This window comes from Rhinatrema bivittatum, chromosome 6, assembly GCF_901001135.1.
Source record: "Rhinatrema bivittatum chromosome 6, aRhiBiv1.1, whole genome shotgun sequence".
Classification (NCBI taxonomy): Eukaryota; Metazoa; Chordata; class Amphibia; order Gymnophiona; family Rhinatrematidae; genus Rhinatrema; species Rhinatrema bivittatum.
In genome coordinates this window covers 238,156,268-238,176,113 of record NC_042620.1, presented here as the reverse complement: position 1 = coordinate 238,176,113, position 19,846 = coordinate 238,156,268, and the positions used below count along the sequence as shown (strand labels likewise).

The 19,846-nt window shown below is 36.5% G+C and overlaps 1 long non-coding RNA gene across 2 annotated transcripts; it reads right to left on the bottom strand.

The window, feature by feature from the left end:
- Positions 1–3,476: 3,476 nt before the first annotated feature.
- Positions 3,477–19,522, bottom strand: LOC115094029. Of its 2 annotated transcripts, none has more exons than XR_003857474.1 (7): positions 19,267–19,522; positions 18,397–18,522; positions 15,680–17,058; positions 13,602–13,699; positions 13,159–13,229; positions 9,627–9,657; positions 3,477–5,754 (listed from the first exon to the last, which is right to left on the bottom strand). It is a non-coding gene; the product is annotated as an uncharacterized LOC115094029 (long non-coding RNA). The 2 variants fall into 2 exon arrangements; XR_003857475.1 differs by having other exon boundaries at positions 15,680–17,055.
- Positions 19,523–19,846: the final 324 nt, after the last annotated feature.

Genomic DNA, 19,846 nt, shown 5'->3' with positions numbered 1-19,846 from the left:
CTTGTTTTATAGCCAGGTGCTGCGTTTCACCAATATACATATTAGCTTTTAGTGCATAGTTACAGAAGAAAATAGATGAAGACGATTTAGAGCAACCTGTGACTACAAACAAAATGAGAAATTAGAGGGTGAAGAGAGGTGGGTCACGGGAAAAATTTTGAATACACTCAGAATGAGGACATGGATGATTATTCTGGCTGGGGTTTGAAGAGGCTTATTATCAGGGCCGTATAAGGAAATCACCTCCATCGTGTACAGTTTATCAATAAACTACATTCTAAGTTCTTCCACCATATTTTATTTTCAGAATTAGATATTGCTTTAAAAAAAAAAAAAAAACCACAAACCGAAATAACTGCACTGGCCCCAACATAAGATGAAGAGCACCTACCACACAAGCAGGTTGGTGCTCTTCTCAGCCATCCCTATTTATTAAATGTTGAAAGCATTATGATACTATGGTTTCACTAGTATTAGCTTAGGTTCTCTCTTACGAGGAATAGTCTGTAATAAAGATATAAAATACCAATTGTACCATGATGCTGGCCCATCTGGACCTGGTTTTTTTTTCCCAGATGACAATATTTGGTATGACTTAATAATAGTGTGATTAATAACCGAGTCTCGAGGTTTAACCCCCCACTAGGCGCGGTAATGACCATGACTAAAATTTTAAAATATGTATGTACTTTCATGTTCAGTTTCTAAGTGGTGGGAATATCTCCTCTACTGCCTTAAGCACCTAAGCAGTGTGTCTCAGTATGGGTGTTAATCATCTTTTTATTGTTTATCGGAGGTATGACAATTATTTTGTCTACATGTTTTATTTACTCTTTACATCTATTCATGTGCCTTGATTTCTTTTTAATCTTCTAGAGCTAGCAGGAAAAAAAACAAGCGGTCAGCTATCTTTGGTACCTGCTGCCTACGTTTAAGCTTCAAACCCTCATTTTGCACATTTTTTTCTTCCCAAATGATTCAACATAATTCACTGGGTTTAAATATTTAAATGTCACTTAACTACAACTTTCATTTATGCTAAGAGCTCCATCATGTCTTTACTATAATTAAGCATTGTTGTTCCACATTTATACTGACACTGTATTCGAATATTTTTCAATGAAACACTCCGTGCATTGCCTGACGGTGGGATCTTTTTGCTTCTTCCTAAATAGAGCGTGTAGTTCCCCACTAGTATACGAACTAAAAGGTCAGGCTTTTTCTTTTTTTTTACAGGCGCAAGGCACGGGTGCCATTTAGTTTCCAAATAGCCAAGAAGCACGTGCACAACTTGTGTGAAAACAAAGACAAAAAACAGAGCAGGTTAAGGGCAATTAAAGTAAAAACTTTAAGGGAAAAAAAAGGCAGCTATCTCCTTTGGACATCCAGTTTCCTAAGGGAATGTGAATCGCACTTTTAATGTAGCAAAAGTCGATCACTAATAACTGCTGTGAAAGAAAAATCGAACTCCTTTTATAGGAATGGGATCTTTCGCTGATAGGAGGCGTCACGTTTTTTTTCTTTTGCACCTGGCTTGAACAAGCGACCAGACTTTTACCAAGTCTAAGCTTACCCCAATTGTACGTCTACAGCAATAAAAAAAAAAAAAAAAAAAAGTAACAGAAAAGGTAGATACCATTGGTTATTTTATCACAAATAACCAGATTTTATATGCACAAGCGTAGGTGTAAATGTCCGACCCTTACTAAAATTTCCAGGCTAGTTAAGGACTAAGAGACCGGGATTGTTTCCCTTTATAGTCTCTCGTAAAGCCTTTTCAAACTCAATAAGCATTCGCAACCCAGTCAACCATCGCTGAACCCCAATTGATCTAGAGAACGAGTAGAAGCACGCTTTAAAGTAAGGATTTTCGCTCTTGCTGCCCAAGTACTTATTATACTGTCAGACAGGACTCCTCGCCTAACCCAACCCTACAGCTTGTTGGCGAACTGAAGACTGCACAGACCCTACAACCATATTAGTAACGGAGCAGTCTATTAGATTACCATTTAGTGCAAACACCACCAAAAAAGACCTACAAAAGGTAGAACATTTAAAGTTGTAATTCTTTCAGTCCCTACCAGTGAAAATGTTTTTCACCGTAAATGTTATACAGGTTGCTGTGGGATGCTTCTCTTGGTAACGTTTATTTGTTAAATAAACCACGCATAATTTAAAATGTAAAGGCAACACCCCATCATTTAAACATGCGTTTAGTGAAGTCTTAGCCTCCCCTAAACGCTGAAGATCAATGATCCTAAAATAAAGCGTCCCAAGAGATGATTCATTTCAAACCTAGCTCCCTTTAAAACACCAAATGAAACAGCTCCATCGATCAGAATTTGCCAAAGGAGGGAGGGAAGGTATCCGATACAAGTTTAAAAGGAGCAATTGGATGTTCAGGAAAAGAATTATTAGGCATCATAATCATACCTGAATCTTACACTTTTGTTATCTGGCCAATGTCAACTTTAAAAAAGGCCATATAATTCATTACAGATATAAAGACCATCACTGGTGGCAGTTAACGGCAAACTGAAGAGCTCTGGCTATGCTTCGGCCACTAATGCCCAAAGATGATAGCGCTCCAAACTAAACCTATACACGGGCATTTACTTAAATCTAGACCTTATAGAGAAAGCGGCGATTATGGAAGGGCAGCTTCACATATGACACAGTAATAAAACTTACAAAGGGATAAGCTCTTTAAAAAAAATTGCCCTGGGGAGCACGTTTATTTTTTTTATAATTATTACCGCCATTCTAAGATGCAGTAGTGCTTCAGCGCTGCTAAAAACCGAGGCAGGGAAATCCTTTCCTTGCATAATAAACTAACGATGGCCAGGGCTTTCTACTTTTAGTTTTAGCAGCTGATCCAACGGTGGTTAAGGCTATCACCCTGCTGCTGAAATTCAACTAACTACTTTTGTACGCCAAAATCGCTTTCAAAAGTGTGATTGTTTTACTCATAGATGGGTTCCTTATTCATTGAGGTAATGTAATACAGCCCTGTCATCGGATTTAGTGTGCATTCGGCAAATCAGTCACAAGACAGCTCTGCTATTGCCACGGACCCAGCGATTCTCCGTGCAGCTCAGCTTCTGCTTGGCGCCCCAGCCATGCCGAGTCTACACTAAACAGGAAGCCGCCGCTCACGGTGCCGACTCACATACCCTTCACTAGGGGTGCGCTTCTTGGTTTTTTTTTTTTTTAAAGGAATCGAGCGCAGGCTACAACACAAAAGAGTGTTCAGCGCTATTGCACTTGTTACAAAATGTATTAACAACGGCGCTTGAAAGAGGTACACATTTATAACGTGATAAATTCCGGTATGGGCTTCGTCATAAAGTATAATTAGTTTTTAAAAAAAACATGCAGATTAGAAAGTCAGTTTCTTCCAACCATTAATACTTAACTTAAACTGGCCATGAGGTACAGGACATTTAAGGAGACAAAAATGAAATGCTTAAGCAAAAAAGGTTTTAGGAATACTTTAATTAGTTGAGAGGTAAATGGTGTGACTGCGTAACATATGTGCCCTATAGCAAAGTCATAGAAACAGGCTTTGATTACATCCTAAACCCACCCTACCTTTATTTTCACTAACACAAACTCTAAGTAAAACCTCAATTGTAATATTAAGTATGCTCCAAAACAAGGCTTCCAGATACTATGGTAAGTACCCCATAGCCAGTAAGGTTACTGGGTTATCCACACTAAATATTTATGAGAAGTTTACATATGCTCCACAATATGCAAATTTATCTCCTGGATATGCGTTGTGGATCTCCTGAAAACAGAGGTGGGTGTGAGGTTCTCAAGGCAGGTGTGGGAAGCCTTGACCCAAGGTCTTAGCCCCTTTTCCTACCTCACTACCTTGTGAAATATTCCACCACCCTTAGCATAAGGAAGAGAGGAAAGGTTAGCGAAGAGTCAATACAGTTCTTGCTTCTGACCCCAGCACAGGCATGGGTTTAGAGAATGCTACAGGTAGATTTCTACTAGGATAAGAGGGCACAATCAGATCTGAAATAGAACCATTGTGTTTACAAATGAATTATATCACTGTAGCTTACAATAGTGTTACACATTTCATATCACTTTGCAAAAGTTACACTTTTCTTTTTTTTACTTATTTTAGTTCTAACAGCTGCATTTACTTAGTAATATTTTCTGCAGGGTTTAAAAAAAAAGCACAAGTCTACACAATAGGGAAGGAGACAGTAAAGAAAACAAAATAAAGATTCTTACTATAGACTAGCCAAATTTCTTCCCTTACCTTTTAGGTAGAAGCAAATCATTCTAATTTCATAAAAACATTTTTGTACACATTTCTAATTTTTCACAAAATATAGAGGCATGTCTCACTTTTTTTTTGCACAGCATTAGTAAGTCATTGGTACTTAAAATCATGTCTTTAGGTGCCTAAATAAATGGTTACATCATCAAGTGTTCTTCTTTCCGTAAGAATGTTTCTATTGACCATGCAGTTGCCATTAAGTTCCAGCCTCACTACAGCAGCAATATAATACTGGAGAGCAACTATAGGCAATCCCAAACTCCAGTATTTATGTGCTGCTAGAGCAAATGCTGGCCAGCTTCTTACTCCTGATGTTCTGCTATACCCCTCATGCCAGCCGGGCAAGATTGTACCTGCTCATAACATGCATTTCAGAGCTTGCATAGTCAAACAGATTATACAATTATAGAACCATTCATAAGTAAAATACAACAGCTGTCAGATGATGAACTGGACCAGTTACAACAAATATTGCCAATCACAAAGCAGGTTTATTACCATCCTAAAGGAAGACATTTAGATTAGTTTTATATAGTGCCCACCAATTCACAGTGTTTTAGACAGATACAACAATCAACATATTGTGCTCGTAAAATAGCATACAGGACATTTTTTTTTAGAGATGATTTAACAGCAAGATTCCATATCCACAATAGGTAGGTATTTGAGCTTATTCTCTTGGATTATCCTTGAGGTAATGAGGCAGCCCAGAATGGTCTGTATCTCCTTGTCACAACAAACCATGATGTGCTGCTACATCTCCCCAAGGTTCACTGGTTGAAACCCCCCTCCCTACACCAAGAGGTATTTTAATAGGCTATTGTTACTGATGGTGGTGCTATAATGGAACAAAAATACACAGTACAGATTTACTTTTCACACAATGCGATAGAAAAGCCATTGGCTGGAAGAAAACGTGAAGAACAAAAAAGTTAAATAAATTAGACCTACCCATTAACAAAATGGGAAATTATCCTGGTCTGGATTTAGGCCAGTTAATTTGAGACTTTTCTCCCATTCTGTGGAATAAAAGCTATATGAATAGAACCTTTAGTTTTAAAATGTTTACATTCAAATCTAGGCTGTCACTGATGCAAAGGGCTTAAGTCAACTGAATAGTGCTGAATTAAGTTCCTTACATTTTTATAAATTATTTGCCAGTATAGTCTGCAAGTAGAAGTTGTTCTCCCATTGCCAAGTAACAAGCAATGTGGAGTGACCACCACAGGGTCTGCTTAATATGCATATTAAAAAAATAATAAAATTAGATAGATATATCTCCTTCATCCTAACTGATGTGCTTAGGTAGCACAAGTACCTGTGCCAGTCAGCAGGGAGATCTCCTCCAAGGCTTACCCCAGCACCACTTCTTGGCTATGGTAGGGGGTAGCCATCATCCCTTTGGGACAAAACGTGTTGCTTCTGCAGCATGCCCAATGCAATTCAACAGATGTCTTAAAAAAAAAAAAATTGGTCACAGAAAAATGTTATCACAGTAAATTTTGGGGCCAAAATGGTTCACTATTTGCCACAACCATGATATGTTATAAAGAAATCACTAAAATTTCCAGCTTTTTATACAGCCTTCCATTAGGCATTACAACTGAATACTTCAGCATAAATTTGGCACTTAGACTAGATATGGGGGAAAGGAGAACACAGTCTATTGATAGCTAAGTAAGTTGAGGCACAGGAAGACAGCAGATGATTTCTATCAACTTCAGTACTAACCACTTGAAACAAAGCCCTTCCATAAAAGTTACTGGAGTCTATCCTGGTACTTCATGGAAGGATTGGATATTTTAAATACAGAATGTAGTTTGTTAAAGTAATCCTAAATATAGTTCTCCAGAATTCAAGTAGTACTCCTCAGAATCACACTTTTTGACCCCAACAATCTTCTCACAATATACAGTTGTGCTCATAAGTTTACATACTCCTCGCAGAATTTGTAAGATGTGTAGCTTAGAATTTAGGATAAAATGACATTTTTGAAAAAAAAAAAAAAGCAGAGCAATATTATGAATGACCAGACGAAATGTGTTATTTTTAACATGTTTCAAATTATACAATTACGCATCACAATAACAGTTTTTAAACAAACCATAGCAATAAAGGAAATAAAATGGTCCTGTTCAAATATGTGCATACCCTTAGTTCTTAATATCTTGCACTGCCCCCTTTTGCATCAATGACAGCTTGCAGTCTTTTGTGATAGTAGTGAATGAGGCCCTTTAATTCCTCTTGGCAAAAAGCCTCCATCCAGATCCTGTAAATTCTTTGGTTGTCTAGCATGAACTGCATGTTTGAGTTCTCCCCAAAGTTGCTCAATGATGTTGAGGTCAGGAGACTAATGGCCACTCCTTTTCACTTTCTTCTTCTGCAGCCACTGAAAGGGAGACCTGGCCTTGTGTTTCAGATAGTTATGTTGAAAAGTCACACTCTAGATCAATAATTTGGATTTCAGAAATACCATAACACCAAAATACTACACCTTTATTTCAATACTATTAGACATGAATTTGATTGGGGAATTTCTTTTGTCCTTATTCTACTTGATATTTTTGCTGCATTTGACACCATCCATCACTCGATTCTTTCAAGGTTGCTGTCTCTTGGGATAATGGGCTCTGTTTTCTTCTGGTTTAAATCCTACCTGAGTGTATCAGCTCACAGTTGGTTCTGATACGTCCCCTCTTGGATCCCACTTAACTGGTGTACTCCAAGGCTCTGCTTTATTGGTAGCGATTTTCAACATCTATTTGACTCCATTAAGCTGCCTCCTCACCAGCCTTGGGGTACACTAAGTTAAATGTAGACAACATTCAATTTTGTTCCCATTCAAGGCATCCTGGGGCTTTACAGAGGAATTTACCTTTTACTGTCTCTCCACAATCCATGAGTGGCTTAATCAGAATAAACTGGCCCTTAATATTACAAAAACCCAAAATCATGATTCTCTCTCAAATTTCCTTCCTCTATGTACAAAAATCAAAATATTCCCATATCAAAAACTGCTCATAACCTTGATATTTTGCTAGATCCTTCACTTTCAATGCAAGATATCAAATCTCTTGACACAAATCTATTTTTTTCAAGTTATGTCTATATCATCATCTGAAGCCTCTCCTGGATCAGAATGACTTTCATACTGTTTTGCAATCATTTCCAGCTTTAACTACTGCAACTCACTTTTCCCTCAGTCTTCCAGCTTACATAGTACTTCCTTTGCAAATTCAAAATTTGGTGGCAAGGCGGTTAAACTCCCCTATGTGATCACATTACTCCGGTGTAACGATCACTACACTGGCTTCCAATTTTTTATTGGATTCCTTATAAACCTGCCGTAATTATGCACTCTCTTCTACACAATATTCCCTCAACACGGAGTGCTGCAATTTTAAAAATCCATACCCCGACAAGAGCACTTCGATCCTCAACCAAAGCCTATTAGATGTACCCTCACCGAAGGTAGTCCAGCTGGAAGAAACCCAAGAGCACGTGCTTTTCCACTGCTGGCACTTTCCTCTAGAACTCCCTTCCAAAGGAGATTAGATCAAACAGAGAACCCAGATTCTTCAAGAAAGCCCTGAAAACATATCCATGTCAAACTTATTCTGCCTAGCTGCTTGAATATTACATCACATAAAACTGATGTTTTTGTAGTACGTCAATTGTTTTTTGAAATAGTTTGTTTTATTGTACCTCACTTTGAATGTAGGAGCAAGTAAATTTTTAAATAGAATTATCCTCTAATATTTTCTAAGATGCTGTATTCACCCTTCCATCAATTTTGACTAAATTCCCTGCTCCACTGTAGCTTACACACCCCCAAAACAGCAGAGATCCGCCTCCATACTTCACAGTAGGAATGGTGTGCTTCTCTTTATAGGCCTCTACTCCTCCTCTCCAATTTTGGTCTCATTACTCCAAATTATTTTGTTCCAGAAGTTTTAGGCTTCTCCAAGTGCTGTTTGGCATATTGTAAGCAGGCTGTTTTCTGGCACTGGTGCAGCAATGGCTATTTTCTGGCAACTCTAGCATGCAGCCCAACTGTTTCAGAGAAGCCTGCATTTCAGCAGAAGTTGCTTGTGGGATTTTCTTTGCATCCCATCAAATTTTCCTGGCATGTGTGTCTGAAATCTCACCTAACCATGGCTTGGTATTAACAGAAACCATAGTTTTCCACATCTTGATCAGAATTTGAACAATAATGGTTGGCATTTTCAAATCTTTGGATATCTTTATATCCTTTTCCTGATTTATAAAATCGAACTAATGTTGCTCACAAATCCTTTGACAGTTCCTTTGCTTTCAATAACTACCAAAGTCCATGCAGTCCTGGATGAAATGCACAAGGGTTTCTCAAGAGCTAAGAAACTCATTAACAGACACTAATTATAATCAAACAAGGTACAGATGTAGATACCTACTCTTCACTGCCACCTCAACCTGTGTGGGTCAACTTGAGCGTATATCACCAGCACAAACATTCAAGGGTATGCAAACTTTTGAACAGTATCATTATTTCCTCTATTGCTATGGTTTAATGATTGTGCTAATCTTGTTATGTATAATATTTTAGTTTGAAACATTAAAAATTAGATAAAACATCTTATCACTTATGAATTCTTAAACTACTATACACATTACAAATTCTACCAGAGATATGTAAACTTATGATCACAATTGTAGATAAAGCTATCCAAGTATTGGTTCTTAAAAAACAAAACAAAAACCAAAACACAACCTGCATCCTATTCAAGGACCCCAAACCTTTTGGGCCTGGCATACATTCACTGGAGAAGTGGTTAAATTCACCAGGAAAGGTTTAATTGAACACTCAGACATTTTGGAGGTGCAAATGTGGTGGACAGATGTGTAAGTTCAGCCCTAAATATTTTTTATTTTATGAACAGGATTACATTCAAATGCAAAAAGTGATTTGAGAATTCTGCTTTTTTCTAACAGAACCCCCCCCCCACAGCCATTAAATTTTGTTAAGTATTGCCTTGTGAAAATGAAGACATTCTTGGTTATGCTTTATATCAGTTCCAGGCAATAATTAGCTACAAATTTGACAAAACTTAAGGAAAAAAAGATAGGACTTATACATTTATATTAACTAAAAATAAATCACTTAAAAGCTTCAATTAATGTGTTATATTACACTGAGCGTGCATAGCAGAAAAGGTACTCCAATAATCAGTCTCACAACTTTTCATACTGGAAACAAAAGCACTGCACTCCCAACTTCTTATTTTATTGTGAAATAGAAGCAACTGGGCATTTAAAGCATCTTTCTACACATACAGTACATACAAACCTTACAAAGGTTGTCCATAAACTGGAGGAATCTGCAAAAGGTATTGTATCTAGGTTAATAGCTGTTTTGAATTCATCTCCCCCAAAGCTTTTTATCCAGGACAAGTCTGAAAATCTACATAAGAACTAATTACACAATAAGGCATTTTAAATACTCATAACCAGCCCAACAAAGCAATTTCAAAACAATTCTGCACAAGCATTCAACCTTTATCAAGTCAATATTAGAAAATACAGCCTGTTCTTGCATTTTCAACTGTTCATACTCAGGACAAACTGGTCCAAAGATTTTAAGAATCTATCTGGTAACTGGACTATTAAGGTGCATTTCTCCTAATGGAGATCTCATTTGGGGGTATAAACAATTGTCAGGAAGTATAGCTACTGAGCTATTTGGAAACAGTTGCATTAACAGATTTGGTAAAAATGGAAGGTGTTTGCCCACACAAATTCTGACAAATAAATGGATGTTTTTCAAAAAGGTTTTTATCTAAAGTGATAATGCGTCTCTCAGCCCACCAGTTTCAATTTTTGATAATTTACTTTTTTTGAGCTTATGTAGCTTAGATTTTAGGATAAAAGATTACAAAAAAAAAAAAAAAAAGAACAGAGCATTATTATGGTGTCTGGCTGGAAGGCAATAGAAACATGATTTCTTTATAGAAAAATTGAAAGATGCACACAACAGGCCCCTACCCAGTAACAGAGGTGGCAGCGGCAAAAAGTTTCTGAATTAAAAATTCATGAAACAAGCATAGAGAATTTTTAGTTGCTATGAAACAAAGGGTAAAACTGGAGATCAAGTAAGGCACAGCTGGAAAAACTGCAGGTGCCAGGTTACCCAAAATGGAGGCCATAGCACCTGATGGAAGAGTCAAGAGGCAGGGAGGTGGGGGTAGGTGGAAACAAGGAGAGTGAAGGTTAAGTATTTGAAAACAGTGGTGAGGAAAAAGGGGGGGGGCAAAAGAGAAGGTATGAGTGCTTGAAAGCATGGGGTGCAGAGAGAGGGAGAAAGTAATTTGAACTGGGGTGTGCTTAAAATCAGGGGGAGGAAGAGTGCCTAGAGAGCAAAGGAAAGCAGAGTGAAAAGACAGACAAAACAAAAAATGTCAGCTAGTGTGCCCTTTCAGATTAGAGAAATATCTGAATGTAATCTGAAGTGTCAGAAAAGGCAGAATATAAATAAAAAATTCAGTATGAAGTGAAAACAAGCAGGATAGAATATAACATCAGATAACATCCTCAAAGTCTATGTGAGAAACTTAGGTGTACTTTCACTAATTTCTAATAGAAAATCTGTAGCTAGTTTACTATAGCATGCCAATGTCTAGGAAATTAACTCTGCTACTTAAAAAAAGATTTATAATAAGAATGAAGCTACAGATTTTGTAACTAGTCAAAATAAGTTTGGGAAAACTAATTTAGGAATGGGCAAGTACGGTGGAAACATTTCTGTTAAAGAGATCTTAACTTTTTCTACGTGTGATCTTTTCCCCTTCGTTGGCTACATTTTAACTTGTATGGTTGTGAGTTCCAGACGGAGGGTGATAAGCACTAAATGGGGGGGGGGGGGGGGGGGGGGGGGGGCACTGAGTGCTGAAAGTGTGTGAGGTGGGTTGAATGTTCAGTAGGGGTCTGTATAAGAGAATTATGAGAGAAGGGAGGTGAATGAATAAATAGAATATGGTGTTTAAAATCATGAGAGGTCTAGAACGGGTAGATGTGAATCGGTTATTTACTCTTTCGGATAGTAGAAAGACTAGGGGACACTCCATGAAGTTAGCATGGGGCACATTTAAAACTAATCGGAGAAAGTTCTTTTTTACTCAACGCACAATTAAACTCTGGAATTTGTTGCCAGAGGATGTGGTTAGTGCAGTTAGTATAGCTGCGTTTAAAAAAGGATTGGATAAGTTCTTGGAGGAGAAGTCCATTACCTGCTATTAAGTTCACTTAGGGAATTGCCACTGCCATTAGCAATGGTTACATGGAATAGACTTAGTTTTTGGGTACTTGCCAGGTTCTTATGGCCTGGATTGGCCACTGTTGGAAACAGGATGCTGGGCTTGATGGACCCTTGGTCTGACCCAGTATGGCATTTTCTTATGTTCTTATGGTTGAAATAAAAACCGTGTCCATGCAATGCCTTTTATTGTTCTCTGCTGGTATGTTTCGATGCACATTATACTATGTTAAGTATAGCGCTATATATACTGCTTTACTCATGCTACTATATTGTGCAGATGCAGAATAAAGATTAATTGAAAAGAAAAAAAAAAAAAAAAGACTTCTAATGCAAAAAAAACCCCAACTGTTTATTTGAAATTTACAAATGCAACCATGTACTACACAAAACTGTTACACATTACACACAAAAAAAAAAGTTACTGAAATAAGTGGGCCAAATTTCTGATTTTCATAAGCATCTGGTCTTGTTAAACTGATTTTGTATATACAGTATGCTAACAGATACTTAAGTACAGTTATCAAGTAACCAGTGGTATTAAAGCATGTCCTTTTATTGACAGATGCCAAGTAAAGTTTCACATCAGTACTTGGGCACCTGTATTAAAAAGTTTCAAATACAATACTCAAACATTTCTAATAGCCATACTGGTTCTGGAAAAAAAAAAATAAACCAAACAAAAAAACGCCCCAAATCTTTGTAGAATGCAATATCTTTCATTGGACCACCATACAAAATATAGTACCTGAGCATGAGATGAAAATTACTCTAAAGAATGGACTGATATGGTCTCAAAAGCTCACATACATTTCATTGGACTAACAAAAAGATTGCAGTATCAAACTATGATGATTCCAGTTTTCACCAAGAGCAATACAGTTACTAGGATACATACAGTATAAATGAGTGCTGGTAAATAATTAGATATATCAATTACATGCTTTCAGTAGCCAAGATGTCTTACATACAAAAGACATCACTATGATCCTGTTTATATTAAAGTTCATAAAAAACCTAAACCAGTTTAAGAGCTTTTAAAACATTTGGTACATATTTTAAACAATTAAAAGTGGTTCTCACTCATTTTACATACATCTGTTTAGGGGCACTGTGAACCGAACACTATCCTAAATCAGTTTACCTGCATCATTAATATGAATAATTTACCAGCCCTGAAGATGCAGGACAAGAGCTGGAAATTCCCTTCTCTGCACAAAAAGAGAATACTTAGCTGAGGATTTCTTCCCAATAGATAAGGGGAAAGAAGGAAACATAAGAACAAAGTGAAAGAAAAGAAAGTGAAGTATGGGCATGAGAAAGAAGGAATGGATTAGTAAGAGGGGAAAAGAGGAGAGGGAACATAAGATAAGGAAAAGGAAGCTCATTACTGTCCTTCCCATTGTTTTACCAGTCTAGTGCTAACAATACTCATTAAGCTACCAGTTTAAAAAGTTCTGATGTAGGTCACTGGTTTCAACTGATCTCGCACTGTTTCCAAGAATATTACACAGCCTGGATAAGGCTTAAAAGGCATTGTATAAGATAAAACACTACTTTTCACACCTACCTTGGTGAACAGAAAATCTGAGAGGTATGGAAGCTCTCTTAGCTGATGAAGTATTTATCTTTTAGAATGTACTAAAATAAAAACAAGATTTGTTTAAACAGTACATCATGGTATACGATTATATTACATAACATTTTCCAAACCTACAAGATTAAATTACTGAAGACCTATGTTTGAATGGATTTTTCTGGGATACTTCATGGTATCAGACATTTCCTATAGCATGATATAGAATGCTCTTCCCTGAAGTCTGTCTGGTAAAAGCAGAATAGAATCTGTGTTTTTATGTGTACGTCCCATTCTCTCTCTCACATACAGACAGACATACATACACACACACACACACACTAAAGAGAGGAATATGCTTAGCCCTCTAGATGGAGTCTGTTGGCAATTTAATGCTTGACTTATGTGCATAGTTTACAGTTAACGCATATACTTACCAAGCTAGGTAGAGCAATCAGCATATATACGCAGGAGTTATCAGCAGGGCCACAAGGAACCAGAGTTCTGTGAGAAAGGAGCCTCAGAGACTGAGTGTCTGCAAAAGGAGGCCACAAAACCAGACAGATTGGTAGGAGAGGGAAAAAATATAAATATTTCTTGGATCGTCAGAGCAGAAGTGCAGGGTGGGGTGATGAAGAGGGGAAAGAATTCTGAGCTTGGGCATGAATGGGGGCTTTTGAGGAATTTCACCAGGTATCAGCTAGTCTAGACATAATCAACAAAAAAATAGAAGGATTTCAAATAGTAATATGGACTTGTCCTTCAGAAGAAGGAAGTCAAATAAGAATCTGAAATAGTGCCAAGAGCTCTTGAATTTGCCTCAGGGCACAACTTCTTTAGTGCATCCTAACCTCATTAGAAAAGACTTTAAAATGGCTCACTATTGCTCAATATATTAAAGTTATAAACCAAATTCTTCAACTATTACAAGTTCAGTGGTAAGGAGAAAGATGTACAATGAGCAAAACAGGTTTCATTTAGAATGAGCAGCAAACCAAAGTCCTTGGCTGGTTCTATATTTGCTATCTTAAATATTTTCTGTAATTTACCTTTTAAAAATGTTTGCAATATTGTTTGCACGACTCACCTCTATTTAAGCAGAGATTTTTGTTCATAGATTTACAAGTTTCCTTTCAAACTACAATGTGCCATATTTACCTATTTAAGAGTAATGCACCTTCAAGAGACACAGAACAAGATGTTTTCCTATCTACTCTCAAGTTAGAAAGAGCACCTTAGATTTGAAAATGCTTCACTGACTCACCTTTCATTCTATTTCAAAAATCACCCTCCATGTATTTAAAAACTTCCTGTTCTTATTTCAGTTTGCAACCATATATAATTGAATCTTTCTATAATGCAATCTAATTGTTAACAATTTCCTTGTTATAAATGTTCAATGTATTAGACAAAGGAAACATTTTGCCTGCATCTTCTGTTTTAATGTAAACCGGTTTGATTTGTATATTATACAAGAATGTCGGTATATAAAAAATAAATAAATAAATATCTTTTGTACTGTAATAACTTTTTACTTCAAATTTATTTCAACTGCCCCTGCTGCTTGTCTATGACCATCCAACTGGTTCAGATGTTATTTTAAACTGTTCAATACATCCAGTATTTTGAGGTCAAACTAAGTGAAAAGTAATGACTTACTATTAAATAACCTCTTAAGAGCAAAAGCCCTTCAGCCAGCTTCCACTAAATGAAGTTAAAGCATTAATGTACACTAAGTTTTATAAAACCACAAGTGGCAATCCTTGAAGTTTGCTGAAGGGATTCTTGGGCCTGCAGAAATGAAATTATTCCAATACCTGGCAGAGGGGGTCCCCAAACCCATGGCAACTGGTCTTTTCTCTAAGCCTTGGGGGAAGGGATCCCCAGGCATATGGTAACATGTTTCTTCCCTTCTCCTCTGGGCCTGAAAGGATATCCCTTGACCCCTATTCATTACTGCATTAGCTGCTAATCATATATTGGCCATTTGTATAGCAACAATTGTAAAAGCTGCTGCAAAGACTTATTTCTTAGAATGTAAATACTGTACTTTTCCCCCAATATACAATTTTTTCAACAAGTAATGCCAAAGGATTGCACTTCCACAGAAATGTTGAGTTCCTTAGATAGGTATTCTTAAAAAAAAAAAAAAAAAAAAAAAAGTCTTAACTTGGTGGCATTCTAAATATGGAGGCACTTGTCCTGGGATGGCCTATCTGGAGAAATTGAAGACCTAAGGTGAAGTCAGAGAGGTTTGATCACATCAGAAAAATAGCTTATGGGAAATATTCTATCCTATTCATAGAGGACATCTGAAGAAAGATTCCATGTTGTCTCAAATGTACTACAATATCTTAATATTATTTCGATAAAGAGCAATCACAACCTACCAAGTATCCAGTCCACAGGTTAAATGTTTTATTCTAGTAATGGGATAAATACTATTCTTAACTTTATATCTAGTTCTAACATTCAGCCTAGAGAGCATGCCAAAAATAAGTTATTTATGTCATACCAAACCCTGATGAATTTACAAATGGGATGCTTTGTAATTGCAGAGAGGACTTTTTGGATGCAGTAATAGCAGCATTAATTTGATTTTATCTCACCTGAAAATAACAGAAAAATGGATTCAACAAGCCAATCACCAGTGTTTTATATTAAAATAATTACCGTATAGATTTGTAGAATGAAAAGATTATAAAATAGAATCTTCCTTATAAAATAACTAGATTACTTTTTTCTATTTGAGTACTGAAAATGAAGGCATTCAAAATACATTCAAATAAATTTCCATATGTTGATATTAGCAATTGTTAAGAATTAGTGATGAATTATTCATTTTCAATAAAAGTTTAATAATTGTCTCAATAAAACCACCACTGTTTTGTAGAGGATATATGAAGGGTTAGGTCTACCTATCAACATTAAACAATTGTAATCTATAACGGATTTCCACCTGTTCTATGGCTTCAGAAAAAAACATCATTGGTAAATAATGCTAAAAACATTCACTAAACCACAAGTATCTTTTTATATTTCACATTAGAAGCACTTCTGGAGCGCTACAAGACTCCAGAAACACTATTAAGGCAATACAAGAGAAGGAACACACAAAGGATATACAAGACAGTTTATTTTCCTCTATGGAACCAATTACACAAAAGCAACCTCAGAACTGATTATCTGTAATATTTTCTATGTGAATACAGTCTGAACAAACTCTCCTCTTAATCATACAAGATTTCCCATACTTATTACTCACAATTATGTTTCCTAATTTAGCCCTTGCCTAGAAGGAAAAGCACTATCCATTTGAAAAATCACTCTAAACCAAAGAGCTGACAACTGAAAGCTGCAAATACTTCCTAGAGCATTCAAATCATTTTTATCAACACCAATTTTCTGAAAACAATTGTTTCCAACATTACTGCTTAATATTTATTTTTGCTGTATTTACAATACTGTCAAAAGGATTTTTCTCCCTCACAATTTTATATAGACCATCACAAGACTACTTTTCTCTACTACAATTTTATGCAACTTTGCAAAATTTCATTACAAGTTGTATAGGAGCAGTTTTCCAAAAATATTTTTCATGATTAAGAACAGATGATAAATAAGGCTAGATTGTTTGCCTGCTCAGTAAGGAGAATTTTCATTCAAAGAACAATGATTATGTAGTAGCTTGGACACACTGTATTTGAAACAACTTATCTGAGCTAGCACTTGACAAACTCTTCCAGTTTACTGTACCTGAAGGGAGGATTATTGCCTCCCCTCCATATCTTACTGACAAAACAGTTTCTCTTCAGATTACCGCACATAGACTGGTGACTTTAGTATACAGATGAGCATGAACAATAGCTGCCCTTTGGATTTCTTCAGCTGCTGCTGGAAGTAAATAAGAGGTTGCCAGATATTTATATTAATATAAATCACACAAAATATAAATGCAAAACTTTTAAACTGCTATTTATTCAAATAACCAAGCTTTAACTTTGGGAAAGGACAATGTAAAATATTTTTATAAAACTTTAAAAGTCTTTCTAGTCAGAATGGTGTAAAACTTTTTTTAAAAAAACATTATACTTACTCTTGCAACAGTCTCCCTATTAAAACTGATGCAAGTATTTAAAATGTTCAAAATCAAAAACTCATCTACAATTGTGATGTATTATAACCCCTGTAGTTTGCTTGAAAGAACATCTTTAAAATACACATTATACCAATTACTTATGTGAATATTTTATTTAGCATTTTGAACTCTTGGGAGCCACAAAAATGGAAACATTTAATTTATAAGCATTTAAATACAGTAAACCTGGCTGAAGAATTTATTATAGCCTTTAATTCTATCTTACCAAAGGCCTTTAACAAAGCTATACATACCTATGGAATTTTTAAACAAATAAGACCAATAAAATTTAGGATATAAATATATCAGTTTAACTACAAATACTGATATGTGAGTATTAAAGTAAGTGGTTCTACTGCATTTTAAAGACTATTGTATTCATACTAATAAACTGTAAAAAAAAAAAAATCAATTCCCAGTAAAGGCATGGTAAAGAATTTTTCACCAAGCTAAAAGTCCAGCAATGCTAGTACATATTAAAATCTGTTTTTCCCCATGTAGTTAGTCTAAAACTTTTAAAATAACTAATGATTTACCATCTGACAAGCTTCTGGATTTTTATTATATATTGAAAAATCTATTTTTAAGAAAAATGTTACATGTTTATCTGATTGTTTTAAACCAACTGTCATCAAATGTCACAGAACGGCGGCCATTGGTTAAATTATGGAGCCACATATTGCTGACATCACAAAAAAAAAAAAAGTTTAAAAAGATTAATACCCACTTTTTTTTAATCCGTTCTCTGCTACAAAGAACTTCAGGAATAACAATTTTAAATAAAAATACCGTACATATGATACCAACTGTACCTTGGAATTAAAAAAATATATATATCTGCTTTACATTAACTGCATCTTCAATTAAAACGAAATATTTTAACTCTTTCGCTTCGTTTTCTTTGCCCCCAAGAGCCGAGTAACGGTATACAAGTCCCATCCCAAAAGGAGACGTCATTTCTAGTTCCCTTTTCACGCTCCCTGGAGGGAAGTGTTATTTTTTTTGGTTCATTTTTGTTGCTTTGGGTAAAGGGGGGAGGGGGGTGAAGGGCTGAGGCGGGTGTTTCAGGAGAAAAAAAAAAGTTACAGGCTTACTCGCCACTTTTCAGACTGCGTCACCCGCGCTTCCAACCGCCTGGGATCGATGAATTTTGGGAGTTTTCAAACATCTCCAATTTCTTTGTAAATCATCTTTCACGGTTTTGTGAAGCCGAAACACCTCTTCATGCGCGGGGAAAAAGAAAAAAAAAAACAAAACAAAACTTTACAGGCTTCAGCGTTTTAAGAGAACAGTGTGTTTTGTATTTTTTTTTTTTAAGAGTGGGGGGGGGGTGGTGAGGCGAGAACTCCCCAGGAATACAATTAAACCATTTCCTATCGGACTTGATTTGACAAATGTAACGTTATTACTGTAAAATGGTGGTCTAAAAAAAAAAAAAAAAAAAAAAAAACCACACAAGCGTTTACTTCCCCCTCCTTCTCGATCTTTCAACAATTCGTCTTCTGACTTCCACCAGGTTTAAGAAAAATATTCCCCAAAACTCACTATCAGGTGGCACAGCTACAACCTGAACTGATCAATTTTTTTTTTTATCGAGTTACAATTTTTTTTTTTCTAACACTAACTTTTTTTTTTTTTTTTTTAATTTCCTCCAGTTGAAAACAAGGAACTCCCACTGAAAATTTCGCAATTTTTTTTTTTGCTTTATTATACCCACTTCCTTTTTAGAACTATTGCCCAAAAAGAAAGATGTGATCACTGAACCGCCGCTCATTTTTGTTTTCTTTGCCGCACCTATTTTTCAGGAAGCCCTAGAAGCTCCTCCAGAGCCCTCAAAGCGCGCCAGGCGAACTGGCAGGAAACGGGCTTTTTAAAAATATTTTTAAAATATTTTTCAGGCGGGCACAATCGAGACAGTTAGAAAAAATCCTTGTAAATAATTCCCTAAAAAAATCCCTCCTTACCTCAGTCCAATCGAAAATGGCGCCGAAACCTAAAAAACTTCTTAAATTTCATTGTAGGCTTTTGCAATGGCTTCTGGGACTGTTGGGGCTTTTGGTGGATGGGGGAGGGAAGGAGGAGGAGAGCGTCAGTGTGCGTGCCAAAAGCGCCGTGGGAGGGCAGGACGTCAGTGTGCGTGCGCCGCGCGCAGAGCGGCTGGAAGAGAGAGTTAGCCGCTGGGAGAGGGAGCGCACGCGCTCCAGAAGCCAAGAGTGAAGTCGTCGGAGGAGGAGTTTAAGAAAGGGAAGACGTGGGAGTGGGTATTCGTTCCTGCGATTTGCTTGTGTGCCGTGGAGAGTAACGACACGTGACTGCCGAGTGACTTACACATCGACTCATTTGCATATAGCGAAACAAACAAGAAAGAACGCTGCTGAAAAAGCTTAGGGCTCTGCTGTTAGGGGGCCATTCTGCGTTTATCACTTGCAAAAGAAGTGGGGTTTTTTTGTCGTTAACAGTCGTTAGCTTTTTGCCCCTTCTCCAGAAATGTTTACATTATCATCTTGCATAAAACATTGCAATGAGGGTAATGTGTAATTTCAT